At 38.4% G+C, this 9,109-nt stretch overlaps 1 non-coding gene across 1 annotated transcript; it reads left to right on the plus strand.

Annotated features, from left to right (window-relative positions):
• Positions 1-4,986: 4,986 nt before the first annotated feature.
• On the plus strand, positions 4,987-5,093 carry LOC131633161 (small nucleolar RNA R71). Its single transcript, XR_009293244.1, has one exon. It is a non-coding gene; the product is annotated as a small nucleolar RNA R71 (small nucleolar RNA).
• Positions 5,094-9,109: the final 4,016 nt, after the last annotated feature.

Raw genomic sequence — 9,109 nt, forward strand, 5'->3', positions numbered from 1 at the left:
CCACTCGTTTGTGGGTGGTAAGGTTTTGTTACACGGTGTCGAACTCAATATTTTACTAAGAGTTTTTCAAAAATTCTGGATATGAAGTGGAATCCTCCATCGCTAATAACTAATCTTGGTACACCAAATCTCGAGAAAATTATATTTTTGAACAGCTTAATTACTACTTGTGCATCATTTGTAGGTGAGGCTACAACTTCTATCCATTTAGACACGTAATCGACTGCGACAAGTATATAGTTATTTCCAAAGGAAGACGAAAAAGGTCCCATAAAGTCGATTCCCCACACATCAAATATTTCTATTTCTAAAATACCCTTTTGAGGCATCTCATCTCGCCTAGATATGTTTCTAGTGCGCTAACAACGGTCACAATTTTTAACAGCGATGTGGACATCCTTCCACAGGTTGAGCCAAAAGAGACCGGCTTGTAAAATCTTTGCGCATGTCTTTGATGTGGTTTATGCCCACCATAGGGGGCATCATGGCAATGATGTATTATACTCTCTATTTCTTCTTCCGAAACACATCGGCGGAATATCCCATTGGCGCCTCTCTTAAACAGCAAAGGTTCATCCCAATAATATTGTTTTAGATTGTGGAAGAACTTCTTCTTTTGTTAATAAGTCATGTCACGAGGTAGCACTCTCGCCGCTAGGTAATTGACAAAATCAGCATACCATGGCAGTGTGGTTCCGGTGCTTAGCGTCTTAACGGCTTCGGTTTACGCTTTAGGTTGTTCCAATGTGTCGCTTTCGGATTCTAATTATGCTATTAAGCGTTCATAAGGGAAATCATCGTTGATTGGTGTTTCTTCAGGTTTAATACCTTCCATAGTCTAGGTTTTGCATCTTGTTTAGATAGTAGATACCTGATAATTGCATGGTCGGTATAAACTATTATCTTTGCTCCTATCAGATAGGAATGAAACTTATCTAACGCGAAGACCACGGCCAAGAGTTCCTTTTTGGTTGTGGCATAATTCATTTGCACAGGGTCTAAGGTCCTACTTGCATAGTATATTGCGTGGAGTTTCTTATCTTTTCTCTGGCCTAAGACTGCTCCTACGGCATAGTCGCTTGCATCACACATAATTTCAAACGGTACCCTCCAATTGGGTGGTTGCATTATGGGTGCAGATATAAGGGTTGTCTTTAGTACTTCAAAGGCTTCTAGACATTCATCGTTGAAATTAAACTCTACGTCTTTCATTAAGAGGCTAGTCAGAGGTTTAGAGATCTTAGAAAAGTCCTTTATAAATCTTCTGTAGAAACATGTGTGTCCTAAGAAGCTCCGTATTTCTGTAACTGTTTCTGGGGGATGGAGGTTCTCTATTACTTCGATATTTGCTTTATCGACTTCAATCCCTCTTTCGGAGACGACATGTCCAAGTACAATCCCTTGTTTAACCATCAAGTGACACTTTTCCCAGTTTAGGACGAGGTTAACTTGTACACATCTGTCCAATACTTTTTCTAGGTTTGAAAGGCATCCTTCGAAATCCTCCCCACACACAGAGAAGTCGTCCATAAAGACTTCCATGATGTTGTCTATGTAGTCAGCGAAAATTGACATCATGCATCTCTGAAATGTTGCTAGGGCGTTACATAATCCGAACGACATTCGTCTATAAGAGAATGTTCCATAAGGACACATGAAGGTTGTTTTCTCTAGGTCGTCAGGGTGAATTGGGATATGAAAGAACCCTGAGTATCCATCCAGGTAGCAGTAATAAGAGTGTTTTGCTAAGCGTTCAAGCATTTGGTCAATTAACACTACTAAAAAACTCGCTTTTAGTGACCGATTTAGTGACCGAAAAATTTTGGTCACTGTAGTGACCAAATTTGCCACCAAAATTTTATATTCATGAGCAAATTTTAAGAGGTCACTAAATCGGTCACTAAAATAAATCAGCCACCGATTTAGAGACCAATATTTTGTGACCGAAATTTTGGTCACTATAGTGACCGAATTAGTCACCAAAATTTAATATTCATGAGCCAATTTTAAGTGGTCACTAAATCGGTCACAAAAAATAATTTTATATACAGTTTAATTTTTATATATAAATTAGAGACCGAAATTTCGGTCACTAATATTTTTTATTTTCTTTTTGTATTTTTAATCCTCTTTATTATTTTACTATTTCCTTTCCAATTTTTTAAAGATTTTAATTCTCTTTCAAATTTAAATTTTTACTAAAATTTTCATATTTTTATTGTTTTAACATATAATATATTTATAAAAAAACTATATGTATATATGTTTAAATATAAAATATAACAATAGTTGTTAATTGGTGTAGTGGCAAGTTGTTATGAAAATACACGAAGGTCACAAGTTCGATTCCTAGGTATCACAATTTGTAATTTTATTTTATGAAAAAGAACACTAAAATCGGTCTCTAAAATAGGTCACTGAATTCAGTCACAAATTCGGTCTCTAAATTTCGGTCACTAAATTCGTCGCAAAAGCTTAGCGACTAGCACTTTTTCAACCGAAAAGTAATGGTCGCTAAATCGGTCTCTAAATGTTTTAGTCACCGATTTTTAAGCTTTTTCGGTCTCTAATTCGGTCACTAAAAGCGAATTTTCTAGTAGTGAAAGGGAAGAGGGAAATGGTCTTTCCTTGTGGCTTTGTTCAATTTACGATTGTCAATACACATCCTTGCTCCAGTCACCACTCTTTCAGCGATAGATTCGCGTGACTTATTTACGGTAACTATTATGCCTACTTTCTTTGGTACACAATGGACCGGACATACCCACTGACTATCAGAAACTGGATAAATAATTCCTGCATTTAGAAGTTTGGTGACTTCATCTTTAACTACTGTGCTCAGGATAGGGTTAATCCTCCTTTGATGTTCCCTAGAGGTTTTGAAATCTTCTTCCAACATGATGCGATGCATGCATATGGAAAGGCTTATTCCTTTTAGATCGACAATGTTGTATCCTAACGCATATGGGTATTTTCTTAACACTTATAGTAGTTTTTTCGGTCTCTGTGGCTCCTAACTCTATGTTGACTATTTCTGGTCTTTTGAGCTAATTGTCTACGTATTCATACCTAAGAGTATTAGGTAGTGGTTTAAGGTCCAAGGTTGGTTTCTTAGGGCAAGGCATAGGGTTGGGTGTTAAAGCTAAGCATTCTCTTAAGCTATCGTCTCGATATTCTGGGCGCCAATTGTCATCTTCAAGAATCAGGGGCATCAGAATCTTTATAACTTCAGAGTAATATTCTTCTGATAATCCTATCTCTCTTACACATTCATCAATAACGTCCACCAGATAGCATGTATCTTCTATAGTTGGGGCTTGAAGGAATTGTGTTAGAATAAATTCGACTTTCTCCTCACCTACTTCGAATGTCAGCTTGTCTTTCTTTACGTCTATAATAGCTCCAGTGGTAGCTATAAACGGTCTTCCTAAGATTATAGGGGTATTGACGTCTTCCTTTATGTCCATAATTATGAAATCCGTAGGGATGTAGAATTGTCCGATGCGGACGGATACGTTTTCAAGAACACCTACTGGATACTTAACAGAACGGTCTGCAAGTTGTACTGACATTTTGGTTAGTCATAGATCTCCCATGTTAAGTTTCTCGCAAATGGACAAAGGCATTAGGCTAATACTAGCTCCTAAGTCGCACAAAGCTTTGCCTATGACAAATTTTCCTATATTGCAAGGTATGGAGAAACTTCCTGGGTCTTTCAGCTTAGGTGGCATTTTTTTTTGAATTATCGCACTACATTCGGTAGTGAGTGTTACGGTCTCATTGTCTTCTATTTTTTTCTTATTCGATAGGATTTCTTTTAGGAACTTAGCATATGAGGACATTTGTGTAATAGCTTTTGTAAAAGGAATTGTAATGTTCACTTGTTTAAGAAGTTCTACAAATTTCTTAAACTGCCCTATGCTTTTAGATTTTTCGAATCTTTAAGGGTACGGGATAGGTGGTTTATAGAGTGGTGGAGGTACGTATGGCGCTTCTTTTTCCTCCGTCTCGCCTTCCTTGTCCTCTTTCTCTTTCGGGTTATTTGGTTTATCTTTGGGTCTACTTTCCTCCTCGGTTGTCTTACTAGGGCTTTGGAACATAGTAGGGTTTTTAAGTCGAGGGTCAGTTGGTTTGTCCATCTCTCTACCACTTCGCAGAATAATAGCATGAGCATGTCCTTTCGTGTTTGGTTGTGGCTGTCCAGGAAATGTCCCGGCAGGTGCGGCACTAGGTGCTTGTTGTTGTGCCACTTTAGAGATTTGTGTTTCAAGCATCTTGTTGTGAGTGGCCAACGCGTCTACTTTAGTGGCTAACTATTTAATTTGCTCATTGGTGTGCACGTTTTGGTTTAGGAAATCCTTATTAGTCTGAGTTTGAGTGGCTATGAAACTTTCCATCATTAATTCTAGGTTAGACTTCCTAGGGACGTTAGGAGCAGCTAAGGGTGCCTTTTGATATCCAGGTGGTATATTGGGTGCTTGGCCAGGCGCGTATAAGGCATTATTGTTCTTATACGAGAAATTAGGGTGATTTTTCCATCCTGAGTTATATGTGTTTGAGTAAGGGTTTCTTTGAGCATAGTTCACTGGTTCAGGGGAAACTCCTGCCAAAAGATGGCACTCGGGGGCAACATGTCCAGACGTCCAGCATATTTCGCAATTGGGGGAAACAGCAGCCACGGCGGCTACAGGTGCTACAGTGAGGTTTTCGATCTTCTGAGTTAGGGCATCGACTTTGGCGTTAACATAGTCGAGGCTACTTATCTCGTACATACCATTCTTCGTTGAAGATCTCTCTCCAGAAGTTCTCTCTGACTGAGCTCTCTCGCTTCCCCATTGATAATGATTCTAAGCCATACTCTCGATAAGTGCATAGGCATCAGCATACGCTTTATCCATCAGTGCGCCACCTGCGGCGGCGTCAATTGTAAGTCTCGTATTGTAGAGGAGACCATTATTGAAGGTATGGATAATTAACATTTCTTCTAATCCGTGGTGTGGACAGAGTCTCAGCATATCCTTGTATCTCTCCCATGCTTCGAATAAAGAATCGTTGTCTTTTTGTCTAAACCCATTGATCTGGGCTCTTAGCATGGCGGTCTTGCTAGGTGGAAAATATCATGCCAGGAAGACTTTCTTTAGTTCATTCCAGGTAGTGATAGAATTCGCGAGTAAAGACTGGAGCCAAGCTCTAGCTCTATCCCTCTGTGAAAAAGGAAAAAGGCACAGTCGGATCGCATCCGAACTGACATTATTCGCCTTCACAGTGTCTGCATATTGCAAGAACACTGACAAATGAAGATTAGGGTCTTCTGTCGGATTTCTAGAAAATTGATTTTGTTGCACTGCTGACAACAATATTGGCTTCAACTCGAAATTGTTCGCCTCAATAGCAGGAGCAGCAATGCTATTGTGTGGTTCAGCTTGCGAAGGAATGGCGTAAAACTTGAGAGGACGCGACTGTTCTCCCATGGTTGATTCTTCAACTGGTTCAGAAGTAGGATTAGGAACAAGAGTACGAGTTTGTCGTAATCGACGTGATACAGTGATAGAACGCTCCGGTTCGGGAATTGGCAGCACTAAGTCTTCACTTCGAGAGCGAGTACTTGGCATGCACAAAGGTAATTAAAGTAATTAAATTGCCTTAGTCTCTACAACGTAGCAGTTAATTACGATATCAACTAAATTAGTCCCCGGCAACGGCTCCAAAAACTTGATCGCGACAAAGTGGGTATGTATGTGATTATGACTGCAAGTGCACAGTCTATCGCGTAGTTTTAAAAGATATCGAACCCAAAGGACTAAGAATCGACCTAATGTAGTTAATCGTTACTACGTAAATCTAAGGCTATCGTTTGATTGATTGAGATTAGAGGGGGGAAAATAAAAAGAATAGAATTAAATTAAATCAAAGGATAATTATATCGGTATGTAATAGTCGGACGTCGGGGATCTAGTAAATTATCGACGCAGATCATAATTTTAAATTACTTTTCTGTAGAAATCATTAGTTTAAAAACCTTCCTCTCACACTCTCGTGTTTATTGATTATGATTTCACTATTAAACCTAAGTGGGCGCCCCGCTGTATCAATTAAAGTTTAAAATGATTTTTGAAAACAAATGAAGACTAATTAACCTTAAAGCGCTCTCGTTGTATTTAAGGTTAATGCTTAATTCCTACGGTCCAGTTAAAACCTCAAACTCTCGTTTTTATTGATCTAACTTCTATCGTTTTTAACTCTCGTTATAAAACAATTTAATTAAGCATTAGAAATTATAACCAGATAAGTAAATTTTCGTTAATAAATTACGTTGATAGCGTCACTAGATTCCCTCAGTTATATGACTTTACATACTGATAATGAATATTTAGCCGGACATTATTTTGATAGACGAATCAGAACAGATATAACAGGTATAAATTAATCCGGACATAATTTGATAAATTAACATGAACAGTAAACAATAATTAATGGAAATAAATAAACCTGAATTAAATTGCAGACTGAAAATTATAATCTTGCAACACTTGTTCTTGAATCTGGGACTTGAAATAAATGCTGAATTTAAATCTAATCCTAAAAACTAAAACTAAATCTGAAGCTTAAAAAGAAACTGAATTTGCAATAGTATTTCCGGTGTGGAAATCTATTGCAGGAAGTGGTTTGGAAGTAGTAGACTGAACTGGAAAATGAAATTGCAGAAAAAATAATGACGGCAATAGGGTAAAATTTCGTAACCCTTTCAATTGGTCTTGATGGGTATTTATAGAGCTGCTTCAAATTCTTGGATTTGAATTTGTTTCGTCTCAGTAGCAAGCTTTACGGAGGAGAAATTGGCGGAGAGAAACTGGGCTTTGACGAACGTATCTTCTGGGCGTGAGTGTATGACTCACGTCACACACTAAATAAATAGGGGGGTGCCGACCGGCAGGGAGGGGGCCGTGACGGACGGCGTGGCCCAGTGGGTTCCACTCGTCACATGCTCTCTTCTTGTTGCGTTGGGCTTTGGCTGCAGCATTGATGGTGGACCTCTTTCTTCTTATTTGCACCCCCATCAATGCAAGCGTCCTTTTAGCAATTTTCTCTTCATTTTGGCTCCTTTATTTGATCATTTCTTTTGCGAGCCCTGATTTAATAAATACCTGAAACAAACACAAAATACCGGCATAATACGAAACAGAGTAATAAAATCGAAATAAAATAAGACAATAATACATGTAAATTAAGCTAAATATACTATACGTTTTCGTGTTATCAAATAAGAAGTTAAATATTAAAATGAGAGAAGTCTATTAACTGGTAATGCTTTATATGATTATTTTTGCCTTGTGAAAACTTTGAGTTAGTCATATTTTCTTCAACATCTACACCATATTGGATTCTATTTAGATAAACCTGAATATGGAGTAAGTTCAACATTTATATGTACAAGAAAGGCTTTGGATCTCAATCTATATACAAATGGACAAAAAATAAATTATAATAGTTGTAAGTCCAACATTAAAATACATACAGAATGGATCATAACCAGACAAACCATAACGCATGTATAATTTGCAAATTTAATAATCCACATATCTTGAAGCTTCGCAACAGGTTGCTCTAACAGCTTATTCAACATAACCTATGTGCAATAGAATAAATTAATGAATCGAAAGTAAGGACATTATTGAAGCAAGACAATATATTGAAGAATTTTTTTTTTTAATAGGCAAAGAAATATATTGAACGAAGACGAAGCATAAGGGGTGCTCCTCCCGATACAAAAGACCACTCCCCACTACTCGAAACAAGTAAGCGGAGAAATGTGCCAAACATGGAAATTACAATTCTTTGCTATCTTACCGCTAGAAAATAACCACTTCCAAGAGCTAAACATAATTTCCGACATACAATCTAGGAAGTTAAATTTTTCATCCTTGAAAATTACCGCGTTGCGGATCAACCAAATATGCCAACGCGTAGCAAGCCAAATAGCTCCAATAATCTTCCTTTTAGCTATGGCATGCACATTATTAGAGATGAAAGGGAAAGTGATGAAATCAACCAACGAGAAATCCGTAATGCAACCTAACCATTCGAACACCTTCAACCAAATCGATTTCACCACAAGACAACCACCTAAAAGGTGAACTAAACGCTCCTCTTCCACCGAACAAAAGACACATTTAATCTCGAAAATGTCCAAAATTCCTTTCTTGAAAAGATGGTCTTTGGTTGCTAATCTATCATGGATGAGTCTCCAACCGAAGAAAAGAGATTTTGATGGAGCTTGAATCTTCCAAATAAATGCTGCAGCTTTTACTACACAAGCAAATATAGGAGGGCCAGACAACTTAGAAAAGAACCTGTGATAACATGAAGATACTGAAAAAACCTCCTTCACATTCAGCTTCCACCGAAACACATCCTCACTGCCAGCATACAGAGTGACACGATCCAAAAGAGCCAGGAACTGCTGCCGTCTTGGGCCTGAACTACTGCTGCTGCTATTGAAATTCTACAGCACACAGTCCAAACGCCACTACCAGCCACCTCCGGATGTCGTTTTGCCTGCCTCCTCTACTGTCATACCGTCCTCCGCTGCCTGCATGAACAGGTCAGGAAACAACCCCATCAAAGGCTTCTCGTCCGCCCAGCAACCGTACAAGAATGGTACGTTTCTGCCATTACCAATAACGCACGACACCGCACCTGAAAAATTGTGATTCAAAAGTAATTCATAATTGTCAGATTTTAAAAGATCTCGCCACCAAATTGAATCCGTATTCTCCACAACGGACTTGTCACCTATTAACACTTTCCTCCCCACGTTGCCGTATCTAGATTCAAGAATACGCCTCCAAACAACCTCTTCATCCGATAGAATTCTTCATTTCCACTTACTTAATAACGCCACGTTCATAACCTCCACATTCTTAACACCTAGCCCTCCTTCTTCACAGGATTTACAAACCGTGTCCCAACGAACCCAACAAATGGATCTTTTGAGGTCACACCCACCCCACAAGAATTTCCTTTGAATCGAGGTAATCTCATTTAGAACTTTCGATGGAGCCTTATAGAAAGAGAGAGAATAAATATGTATAGAATTCAACATGGAATT

The sequence above is a fragment of the Vicia villosa genome, unplaced genomic scaffold (genome assembly GCF_029867415.1).
Source record: "Vicia villosa cultivar HV-30 ecotype Madison, WI unplaced genomic scaffold, Vvil1.0 ctg.001080F_1_1_3, whole genome shotgun sequence".
Taxonomy (NCBI): domain Eukaryota; kingdom Viridiplantae; phylum Streptophyta; class Magnoliopsida; order Fabales; family Fabaceae; genus Vicia; species Vicia villosa.